General features: G+C 37.9%; 2 protein-coding genes across 3 annotated transcripts in view; one reads left to right on the top strand and one right to left on the bottom strand.

Moving 5' to 3' along the window:
• LOC105209307 (solute carrier organic anion transporter family member 4A1) overlaps positions 1-12,045 on the bottom strand; it is a 47,140-nt gene that overhangs the window by 23,463 nt on the left and 11,632 nt on the right. The window lies entirely within an intron of this gene.
• Positions 1-12,045, top strand: part of LOC128922610 (uncharacterized) — a 367,146-nt gene that overhangs the window by 351,899 nt on the left and 3,202 nt on the right. The window lies entirely within an intron of this gene.

Below are 12,045 nucleotides of genomic sequence, written 5' to 3'. Positions count from 1 at the left end.
ACGCGGCCGCTAAAATAGAACACGTGCGAGTTGAAATATTATAACGGTCGTGTATATGTATGTTTGTTTCAGCGTGAAATATTATTCTACTCGGTTGATGTTTGGTTTGCTTTCCGCTGTTCAACACCAAAACTTACTACCAAAAAACAGTATGAAAATCTTGAGGGCAAAATGCTTATTTTCCTACATTTATTCACATTATTTTTACGCACAATCAAGAAACAACAACAACACAATGCGGACCACCACCAAAAACAGCGGAGCGCACAACACTGAGTAGTAGGATTAAGTGGTGAGCTTAGAATATTTAAGTGGGCGCGAGTTGCCACAACAAAAAAAAAAAAACAATACGAAGTAGCCCAAAACCACACTCAAGTTTAACGCTGAAAAGATGCTGCGAGTTGTGAAATAACAAACCGATTGTAATTGAGCTGCGGCATTATGAAATGATAGCAAAAATAACGGAATTAAGTCGAAACGGAAACGTGACCCATGCCGGTAGTGGGACAACCCACAGGCGAACACGTAAATCCAGCTAAATTAAAATGCAAACAAGAAATGGAAAATAAAGCGGTTAAGAAAGGAGTTAAAAAAGAAAAAAAATTAAAAAAAAATTTAAAAATAAAAATAACAAGAATTCGCCTTAACCATGCAACACAATGGTGTTCGTGGCGTGGAACAATGGCATTTCATAGGAATCTCTTGTATTTACGCACAGAAAATTGCAGCGTTGCTTAGGTGATTTACGCTGAAATTTGGACTTACGCACCTAAAAAGCAAACAAAAACACATACTTCTTTATTGTTAAAACGAAAAAATCGCTTGAAAGCTCCAACATAACGTCCACCGAAACAATACTCACACAATAACAACAGCAATAAAAATCTACTGAGGTTAAGCCATCCTCAAATCCTTTTAATGGCAAGCGAGGAAAGGCTTATATTTTTTTCCATTGTAATATTTATTTTCTCTTGTTGTTGTGGCATTTTTGTGTATGCTAGTTGCCTATTTATTCTGCAATGGGACATACTACAACCCTCTAAAATGTATGCACTTGAGCGCGGAACTCATTAAGATGCGTATTTTTTGGCTTTCACTCTTTCCCCTCCGCCTGACTAATGATGCCGCAATTCTTGAATGGGCGCTTCGAGGATAATGATTAATTATGTACGGTAATGAGTTTTGACTGATGGAAAAAAATACAGCCAAAAATCAAGAGGCTCTTGTCAAGCATGTAATCCTGGTATTGTCTGTGAGACCGCTTTTAAATTTTTACTTCAACCATAAAATGCTTTATGGGTCTTAGAATGGGACAGAGAAGTGTATTGTTAGCATTCGATAATGCAGACATTTAGTTAGAAAGTTCATACAAGTAATGAAAGAGGTAATGCTTTAACATTTGATTTTGCTTTCATTTAGCGAATCTAGATTTTTCTCGATACTACAGAGTCGCTAGAATTGAATATTCTACAACCTAATTGTTGTTTTGTATATGAGATTTGTTTAGTTTATTTTCGAAATACATAGGTCACATTAGATGGTTATATTATGATTCTACTATGGGTATTCTTGGCTTAAATATATTATCTTCTTCACCTTCTTAAGATGACAGCAGTACATGAAGCTGAATTTAAATGGAAAATTCTTACTTTTTCTCTTCATAAATTTCTTAGCAGAGTATTCTCTTGAAATTTGAAGAATACGCTGAATGCAAAAGTAATTCGAAGGCCTATTGGAAAAAATTAAGTCACAGGTTTCTTCGAAAGACGAAGAACCTATATTTTGTGAGTTCCGTGCATAGTATTTTCACACTTAAATATTTACGAACGATTGTGTAAAGTAGAATCTATAATTGTAGATATCGCTTGACCAAATGAAACCTAAACCTCTAATTTCTAACTAAATTATGTAATTTCAAGCATGATTAAATGTACATTTTTTCCATTTTTTGTTATAATTCGAATTTACCTCATCCAGGTTACAAGCTCTCCCTACTCTCCAACTTCATCTTGGCACTTCCAATTTAGACGCTTAATTTATCAAATGCCTTAATGAGCGTACGTGCGTTGTAAGCATTTTACCCGTATTCCAAGCACCTCATAGACTCACCTTTAGCCACCACCCACAAAAAATAGGAAAAATAATAGAGCGCCTAAAATGAAAGCGATAAACGTTTTTACCAAAAATTGTCTGCGCCACTTGACGATAGATACGTGGAGATCTACAAGCCTTCATTGTGCGCTTTACCAAATTTCCATGATTTTATTTGATTTTTTTTTAATTTCAAGCAGCCTTTCACCGTCGCCCGCATGCTTGCTTTTGTGGTGTAAGCTGGACGTTAATTACATTGTTAAATTGACAGCGAAATTGGGTAGCCAGTTGCAAGAATAATGTGGCTTATGACCAATGTGTGCCCGGAATATTAACAGAAAAATGTGTCCTCATTGTCTAGCTCGTAAATGAAGTGAATGCGAATGGGAAAAGGATGTGCTGAAAATAGTATGATTATATGGTAATACGGTTTTTGCATACACGAGTTGTGCTATTTAATGAGTTAAAATATAATATATATATGTATATAATAATGAGAAAGAAATGGTTGGAAATATTTAGTTAATTTTGAATGGCATTAGGAATATATTTTAATATTAATTTAAAATAAAAATAACAGTTTTTGTTATGCAAGAACCTAGGTAATTTAATCAATATCGAGTTCTCAACATTATTTTTTGATCATTGCAACATATACATGGGTAACTGTTTTAAGGGCAGTTCACTTATCTGGAATTAAAGTTCAATAGAACCAATAAATGCTACAGACTCGAAGCTAGCACCACCTTTCCCTTGCTTATAAATTTCTATTAAGAGACATATCAGGTCATAAAACGACATATACGCTTTGTTATGCCTCCTTCTCGCTACTGGCAAACGATAAATTAACTAAACTTCATCTAGATCGGATGAACGGGACAGTTACAACGAGTTTAATATTCGTATAAAATATTTTTCTGAACTACCTGATTCTTCTCTCTTCCAACTTTTTATGCAGTAAATTACAAAAACTTAGGCCAATCGTTCTCCTTAAACAAATTCATTCTAATTAATAATTTGAAAACGAACATTTTCAAGCGCTACTCATACTACGAGAATAGTTTTACTAAGTTTCAATTACTAAATTATATTAATTACCATTCCTTCTATATAAATACATAATACTTTCAAAGAATATGTGAGTAGATAAATATGAACATACGTGAATTGAGCAATAATTTCGTTGAAAATACACTAATAAGAAAAAGCTTTCATAAAAGTTTATTGTGAAAGTTGAATGGGTGTGCTATTTTGTGAATGAGAGTTTAATGGATGAAGTAACCAAAATATGGAAAAAATTATAAAAAATACTTATTCAAAATATTTCTTTTGTGTTTCATATATTTTTCGCAAAATAAAGCTTTCGAAAACCTGCCAAACTTTGTACTGACACCAAATTCTGAATAATACCGATCAAATCATGGAAATCATCGAGTTAGACCGGAATGTGGAATGTGAAATGTCTCGGGACATTGCCATTTTAAATCATCTGTAGAAGGCCGGGAGGATGGAGTCATATGTAGAAGTTCACGTAAGTGAGGAAAGTTTCTGACTGCCATTCACTTGGGAGTGGCCAGGAACGATTCTTTTACATGTGGCTCAAGCAGCTCACAACTTCCGGTCTTAGACCAAGTATCCTCTGGGTAGCCAACAGACATCCGTCTGGAAGCGAGCTAAAGTGAGAAGGCGAATCCCGCTTATGCGGTTGTGCGTAGGGCTTGGGACCCACCACATAAAAACGAATAACCAGTGAATAAGAAACACAGGCCTCGGATGAGAAACCCCCCTTTTGATGACGACCACGGCAAACGTATAAAGGACTATGATTTAAGGGCATGCACCTGGAATGTCCGGACCCTTAATTGGGAAGGTGCCTCTGCCCAGCTGGTTGATGTCCTCGTAAGAGTAAAGGCTGACATCATCGCAATCCAAGAAATGCGATGGACGGGACAAGGACGGAAGAAGGTGGGTCCTTGTGACATCTACTACAGCGGCCATATAAAGGAGCGCAAATTCGGTGTGGGATTCGTGGTGGGAGAGAGACTCCGTCGTCGAGTCCTGGCATTCACCCCGGTGGATGAACGTCTAGCCACAATCCGCATCAAAGCGAGGTTCTTCAACATATCGCTGATTTGCGCCCACGCCCCGACGGAAGAGAAGGACGAAGTGACCAAAGATACCTTCTATGAGCGCCTAGAACGTACCTATGAGCGCTGCCCCCGCCACGATGTCAAAATCGTGCTTGGCGATTTCAACGCTAGGGTGGGTAAAGAAGGTGTCTTTGGCACAACAGTCGGAAAATTCAGCCTCCATGACGAAACATCACCAAACGGTCTGAGGCTGATCGACTTCGCCGGGGCCCGAAATATGGTCATCTGTAGCACTAGATTCCAGCATAAGAAAATCCATCAAGCTACTTGGCTGTCCCCGGATCGAATCACTCGCAACCAGATCGATCATGTTGTGATAGATGGACGACATGTCTCCAGTGTTTTTGATGTGCGTACGCTTCGTGGTCCCAACATCGACTCAGACCACTATCTTGTAGCAGCTAAGATACGCACCCGCCTCTGTGTAGAAAAGCGCACACGTCAACAAACACAAGGAAGGTTCGACATCGAGAAGCTGCAATCACAACCGACAGCCGAACGATTTTCTACTCGACTTGCACTCCTGCTCTCTGAGAGCACTCATCAGCATCTCGGTATAAGGGAGCTGTGGGACGGCATATCAAACTCCTTACGTACAGCTGCAACCGAAACCATTGGCTTTCGGAAAAGCCAAAAAAACAGCTGGTATGATGAGGATTGTCGTCTCGCAGTGGAGAGAAAACAGACTGCCTACCTCGCAATGTTGCGATCGACCGCAACACGAGCGGGATGGGAAAGATACCGAGAGCTGAAGAGGGAAGCGAGACGCATTTGCAGAAAAAGAAAGAAAGAGGCAGAGAGAGATGCGTGGCGCACTGTTGTGGACTCGGCTATAACCGCGTAAGCGGTTTCTACGCCAGTTAAGAAGAAGAAGTAGAAGGCTGGCTACATAAAAAAGCTTGATGTTTGGGTGCCGCATGATTTGACGCAAAAACCTTCTGGACCGAATCAACGCCTGCGATATACTGCTGAAACGGAACGAACTCGATCTATTTTTAAAACGGATGGTGACTGGCGACGAAAAATGGATCACATACGACAATATCAGGCGAAAACGGTCGCGGTCGATGGCCGGTGAATCGTTCCAAACAGTGGTCAAGCCGGGATTGACGGCCAGAAAGGTTTTGCTGTGTGTTTGGTGGGATTGGAAGGGAATCATCCACTATGAGCTGCTCCACTATGTATAGCCAGACGCTTAATTCTACCATCTACTGCGAAAACTGGACCACTTGAAGCAGGCGATCGAACAGAAGCGTATAGAATTGGCCAACAGGAAGGGAGTAGGGTTCCACCAGGACAACGCCAGAACAGACACATCGTTGATGACTCGTCAGAATCTAAGGGAGCTCAGATGGGAGGTTTTATCGTATCCACCATATAGCCCGGACATAGCGCCAAGTGATTACCACCTGTTCCTGTCTATGGCGGTGGTGTAAAGTTGAACTCAAAAGAGGCTTGTGAAAAGTGGCTTAATACAGTATTAATTTCATTTAAAGCTTAAGATACTTATCCAAATACACCTTTACAAACTAGTATATGTAATTTCATATAAGACAGCATCCACTATCGTTAATGACTACGTAATTTGACAGCCAAAACGATTTCATTGATATCGAATGCCACCAAAATGAAGTTTCTTTTCATGATTTTGCTTACCACTTCAAGTCGCAATTATTTGAATTGAGAACTTCAAACTAATACCCAAGTTAAGGAAAGCAGAAAGAGCAGAAAAGGAGTAAAAAGTGGCAAGTGAAATTGCCACACGAAATGAAATAAAGTGACAGTGCCGGTGTCGGTGCAGTGTTGGGAAGAAACTAAAAATTATATAAAAGCTTCTAGCGATTTTCTACTCTTTGACTTGAGTCAATTTGTGCGGCATGTAGTAGCTAACGGTGTATAAGTTTCGAACGGATTCAATGAAGAAACTATAATGGATGCTTTTTCTCATTTTCAGTTTAACTTTTCGATTTTTTTTTTGTCTTTCTGGCCTTTCTTTCTTGCTTTGTCGGCCAATAGCCGTTAGCATTGGGTGACTGGGATTGGTAATTGACAGCAGAGTAGTAGTTTTAATGCAGTTATTACAAAGTATCGAACGTCGAAAGTTTAACATTTCGTACTGTCCCTATCCCTACGGTTTCTTACGACACTAAGTAATAATAAATAAAGTTAGGTATACAGTAGTCACCGGTTAACTGAACTTGAATGTTTTTTTATTTGATGGAATAATTCTTGCATTCGTAGAGTACTATGCAATTACTAAACAATATTTTTAAAGAATTCTTAAGTGAAGGGAACCTACTAATAGAACTACTAATGGTTATTACTTTTAATGAAGACAGGAAAGGAATCCTAACAAGTTTTTTGAATACGTCCAAATTTTGAGACAATTACAGTTTTCAAAGCTTCCGCAAATACTTGTTGAAGATAAGCTTTCGTTTTTTTTTTTAAATCGAACTGGATACATCAAGTCTATAATGATTTTCTTGACTCATGGCAGAAAATGTTAGAATTTCCTAATTAAACATAAATTGGTTATGCATTTTCTGCGGCCTTCTTCAATTGATCCTTGCACATCTCCTTCTCCCATTAAGAGCACGAGTATTTTTCGTCTTACCCATGCCACATTTTCATCGCCTCAAAAGTAATTTACCCCCCGGTTTTATGAAAACACCAGCAAACAACAATAATTCCATTATTTCAGCTGAAGCATGAAAAGCGAATTCATACTTCGAGTAACGACTTAAGACCATCATTGAAATGACCGGCAACGCGAATATCCGTAAGAGCTTTCACCCCAAAACACTCACACCACTGGAAAAAAGGGTGAACCAGCAGTGCGGGTGTTAAATAAGAAACTGCCACTCAGTGACAATTTCAGTGTTCGAGAATGATGAAAAAAAAACAACAAATACAAAAGTAATACAAAAACTCTGCGAAGAGCAGAACAAGGCAATGAAGTGATTTCACGAGCTTTTAACTAGCAGGACACTGTGGATGGGAGCTGTGCGTTGGACGGAAGCAGCATGGAAAGAGAATATAGCGTAAAATTGAAAAACATATAAATTTTCGTAAACGATTACGCGACTATTAAGTGCAGCCAATGGGAAAACGCAAGTCGCGACAGCATAGCAAATGGAGCAAAAAGGATTGCCGCAAAGCCCGCAAGGATGGGGCCAATCGTGAAGCATAGCATATAAGTAGGTAGGAATTTTTTAAAGAATACTAAGATGGTCGAAATATTTTTGCTGGCTTAGAAGAACATGTTCTTACACGCGCCCTACTAATTAAACGCCTTGACTTATGTATGCCTTTGCGTGGGTCACAAATAGCGCCGAATTTCGGTTTTGCTATTAATACTTCAGCTGCCGTTGTTGTTGTTGCTATTCGAAATTTGTTGTAAACCCCGAAACGCATTGGAGGCGTAGTGAGATTTTTGGAAAATCCTTTTTTTAACAACAACGCTTCGATGTAAGACCAACTGAGTGCGTTTCTACAGCCTTCAAATTCTCCCACTCCACACTCGCTACTTAACTGCGGATTAAAATGTACGCCGCGTTCGTTGCGCTGAGCGCGTTTTGTGTTTGCCCAACGCTGTGTCACATTTAATGAGTGGTTTAAAAACGGCCAAGGATTCTTTTGGCGCATCCTTACACCAAACTTTACTTTTGCTTTGTGCATTTAAGACTTTTGATGGGAAGAAAACTTCTGGGAAATTAAAAAAATGGGATTAATCGAGCATTCGAAAAAATATTTCTTTCACTTTTTTGTCATTTATTTATTTTTGTTGTATGAAATTCCCCGTGCCATGCATCCCACTCCTCCAACACTTCAAACAGCTTAAACTTTCGGCTGCGTCGCGTTCTTTCTGCTTCTTAATTTTTCGTTTATTTAATTATGCGTTTTTACGCTTGACAGTTTTTTTCTGCTCTCATTTCTTTATTTCTTAATCTGTCTATTTAATTTTGATTATTTATGGGAAATTTCTCTTTGATCTTTGCATGCTTTCTTTGACCAATTTAATTTCTTCCAGCTCGTCTTTTTATTTGTCTAATGAACTTTTATGTGCGCTTCATGCTTAGTAAAGAAATTAAAACACTGTCTCATACACCCACTTATTTACTTGCTTAAAAGTATATAATGAGCTGTTCGTATTTATTTAATTAAAGAAATATGGGTTTGCTCAGAAATGTGAAAAGTTTTTTAATTCATGGCGGCTTATAGATTTTTACAAATATTCTTATTTTAAATTGCTAATTGATAAGGAAAATATCTAATTAGTGAAAACAAAATTTTTCTGCTTCTTATTATGATACGACATTAATTAATGGCTATGGATTTCTCATACAGTTGCTCTTTCATCCGAAGTTTCATTAGTTCTTTATCTATTTTAAAAGTTCTTGTAAATATTATAAATATTGGTACATATAGAACTGTTGTCTTAATTTTATACTCTACTCTACTTTTTTGAAAAAAAAAAAAAAATTCTCCCTAATCTCAAAATTGAAAAGAAATATTTGACTAAACTCATTTCTAAATTTAGAAAGTTCAACCGGTTTCTTTTCACGGGTTTCTGATTGTTCACAATATAGTAGTTCCATAAAGTATCTGACCCTTCATCAGGGCCTTCGTTTTGGAGCGACCCTTAAGCTTTTCATATACATACTTTCAAATATATGTGTGGGGATATTACCCAGCGTAGTCGCCATGATTTTATTCGTTAACCCAACTTCCCGGCTGAATATCGAGAAATATAAACGTGTTCTCACAAATATAACGATCATTTTGAGAAGTTTTGCGAGTTAATTTGGATCGTTTCGGTTCATAACACCAGCTCTTTCGGCGACATATGGATTTATGTTATATATATCGTATAAACGTTTTTCCGAAGTCTTAACTGGTCTAGATATAGACAATATTCTTCAATCCTAAAAATCATCTCTGTTCACAGTGCCATATGAGGCGAGATGTAAGTGAGCTGATTGTTGAAAGAAATATTTCATCTTGTCCTCTTTAATCAGTAAATTTATTCAATCTGCCAAACTTTGTACCGACACCAATTTCTGAATAACACCGATCAAATCATGGAAAACATCGAGTTAGACCGGAATGTGGAATGTGAATGTGAAATGTCTCGGGACATCGCCAAGGAGATGGGAGTTAGTCGCCAAACCATTTTAATTCATCTGTAGAAGGCTTGATACATAAAAAAGCTTGATCTTTGGGTGCCGCATGATTTGACGCAAAAACCTTCTGGACAGAATCAGCGCCTGCGATATACTGCTGAAACGGAACGAACTCGATCTATTTTTAAAACGGATGGTGACTGGCGACGAAAAATGGATCACATACGACAATATCATGCGAAAATGGTCGCGGTCGAAGACCGGTGAATCGTTCCAAACAGCGGTCAAGCCGGGATTGACGGCCAGAAAGGTTTTGCTGTGTGTTTGGTGGGATTGGAAGGGAATCATCCACTATGAGCTGCTCCCATACGGTCAGAAGCTTAATTCTACCATCTACTGCGAAAACTAGACCGCTTGAAGCAGACGATCGACCAGAATCGTATAGAATTGGCCAACAGTAAGGGTGTAGGGTTTCACCAGGACAACGCCAGACCAGACACATCGTTGATGACTCGTCAGAAGCTAAAGGAGCTCAGATGGGAGGTTTTATCGTACCATATAGCCCGGTGGTGTAAAGTTGAACTCAAAAGAGGCTATCCGAGTTCTTCGCAAATAAGGAGGAGGGGAAGCAGATTATCGAACGAAACCGCACATATTTGAACTAAATCCGATCACGGCGAAAGGGAGATATTTCCCAATATTTATATTTATTTTAAATAATTTTCCAATTTTTCTTCGCTGGATATCTAATATTGTCTATAGTGCTAACTCCTCAAATACTTTATCCTGACAGTATCTATCTTATATCTATCTTATACACCAGAAGAATGGGAATTGATAAAAGCTTGACCAGTTGCAACCAGCACAAAGTACATTTTGTAGCGGGGTGAGAATCGTACTAGGACAACAACACATATGCAATAACAAACAGAAAGGCTACTTACTATGGCTGCTGCCTCAGAATGTGCCCATTGTTGTTGTTATGTGGCATTAAAATTCAGTATCGCGCCCTTTTTATTTTCTTTTGCTTTTTGTTGTTGCTTGGCATTTGACTCTTTTATTTGTGAAAGTCGCATTTGTTAGTTGTTAGAACGATAAAGTCAATATGTAGACTTGCTGATGGATGATAAATCATAGCATAAAAATATAATCGAATTTATATTGATACAAGCGGCTTATGTTGTATTTGTAATGGTTGGGCAAAGTTGTTGGCACATGACGACCCCCTCTTCAAAGACGCAAAAAGGATGCAAGGTGGTGGTCAGTTGTGCGCAAATCGAAAATTCCTAATACAAAGTTATATTGAAATCCGTCTTGATAGCGCTTGACTCTGCCATACTACATACACGCATACACGTGGGATACTCACATGCGAGGCACCCAAATAAAAAACCGACTCTAAGACGGCATAAATAAAATATGGAGATAAGAATATGACAGTAGCAATTGTGAAAAAAATAAGCAATTGAAATCAATTGGCCAAACGGTCAAGTAGGATATATTGTCGATATGCCGACAAAGGATGTGCACTAGAGTCGCTAGTTAGTAAAGAGATGGAGAGAGAGTGGAGTATGAGCAAATGCTCGCTTACTTAGCATACATAAATAGCCAAGTGGCCAGGCGTTGACTTCAAGGAGTCCATTGGGGTTTCATTGTTGTTATTGTTGTAGTATATATATTTGCCAGCACACATGTGTGACTTTATCGCTGTTGCAGTTGTTATGGTCAATTGACGTTGCGCTGAGATAATAACTGCCATACGAGTACCGTTAGCATTTTTGTAATACATTACTGTTGTTTGCATGACGCATAAGTCGCTTTTAATGGCATACATTTATTGCCAGCTTTAAGCAAATGCATATTAGAAAAAAGCGGCAGCGTAAAGTGCTCTTAGAGTTTTTTCTTTATTTTTTTTCGCAGCAAATAAAAATAAATAGATAAGCTACTTGCTGGTCATTTGTAGTCAAATCAGTATGCTTATGTCCGAAACATAACCGTTAAATTGAGTAGCTATTGGTTTATGAATATGTTTTGGGGGCAATAAAATTGTTTGCATTTTAAATGGGGATTTAAAGTAAAGCAGCGATACTTAGGGATATAAATATTTTGATTTTTAAATATTTATTTTAAGTATGGTTTTTTGTTCAAATTAAATCTCTTGAATATTGTCGAAAATTTTCAAGTCACGCCGAGTAATGGTTTTTGAGACACAGTCTGAAGAAGTAGCTCGCTCCAGAGTAGCTTTATTGTCACTTAAACCCTTGAACGGGCTTTCAGAGTCGGTTGTCACGATTTCTCGAGAACTACTCAATCGATTTTAAAGAAAATTTTGCACAGGTCTTTGACATTATATTTACAAGAAATTGGGTGAAGGTTTCACAATTGTTTGAAAAAAAGGCAGGGAAATTTATCCACTTTTTTTCTAAAAATCTCTGCAAAAAAAAAAAGTATAAGTATATTGAAATATTTCCTAGCCTCATTGATCTATAAAATATTAGCAGAAATGCTCTCATCCGCCACAAAAGCCTCCTTCCCATCTAAAAGCCTATTCAATATGCCATATAAGACACACACACACAAACTTAACTCTTAATAATTATTCCTTATGATTTTATTAGACATCAAATTAAGCTTTTAACTTCCTTAAACACATACATACATAGTACTACGCTCACACTAAT

Source organism: Zeugodacus cucurbitae, chromosome 6 (genome assembly GCF_028554725.1).
Source record: "Zeugodacus cucurbitae isolate PBARC_wt_2022May chromosome 6, idZeuCucr1.2, whole genome shotgun sequence".
Lineage (NCBI taxonomy): Eukaryota > Metazoa > Arthropoda > Insecta > Diptera > Tephritidae > Zeugodacus > Zeugodacus cucurbitae.
The sequence above is the reverse complement of the archived record's forward strand: the minus strand, read 5'-3'. Positions and strand labels throughout refer to the sequence as shown.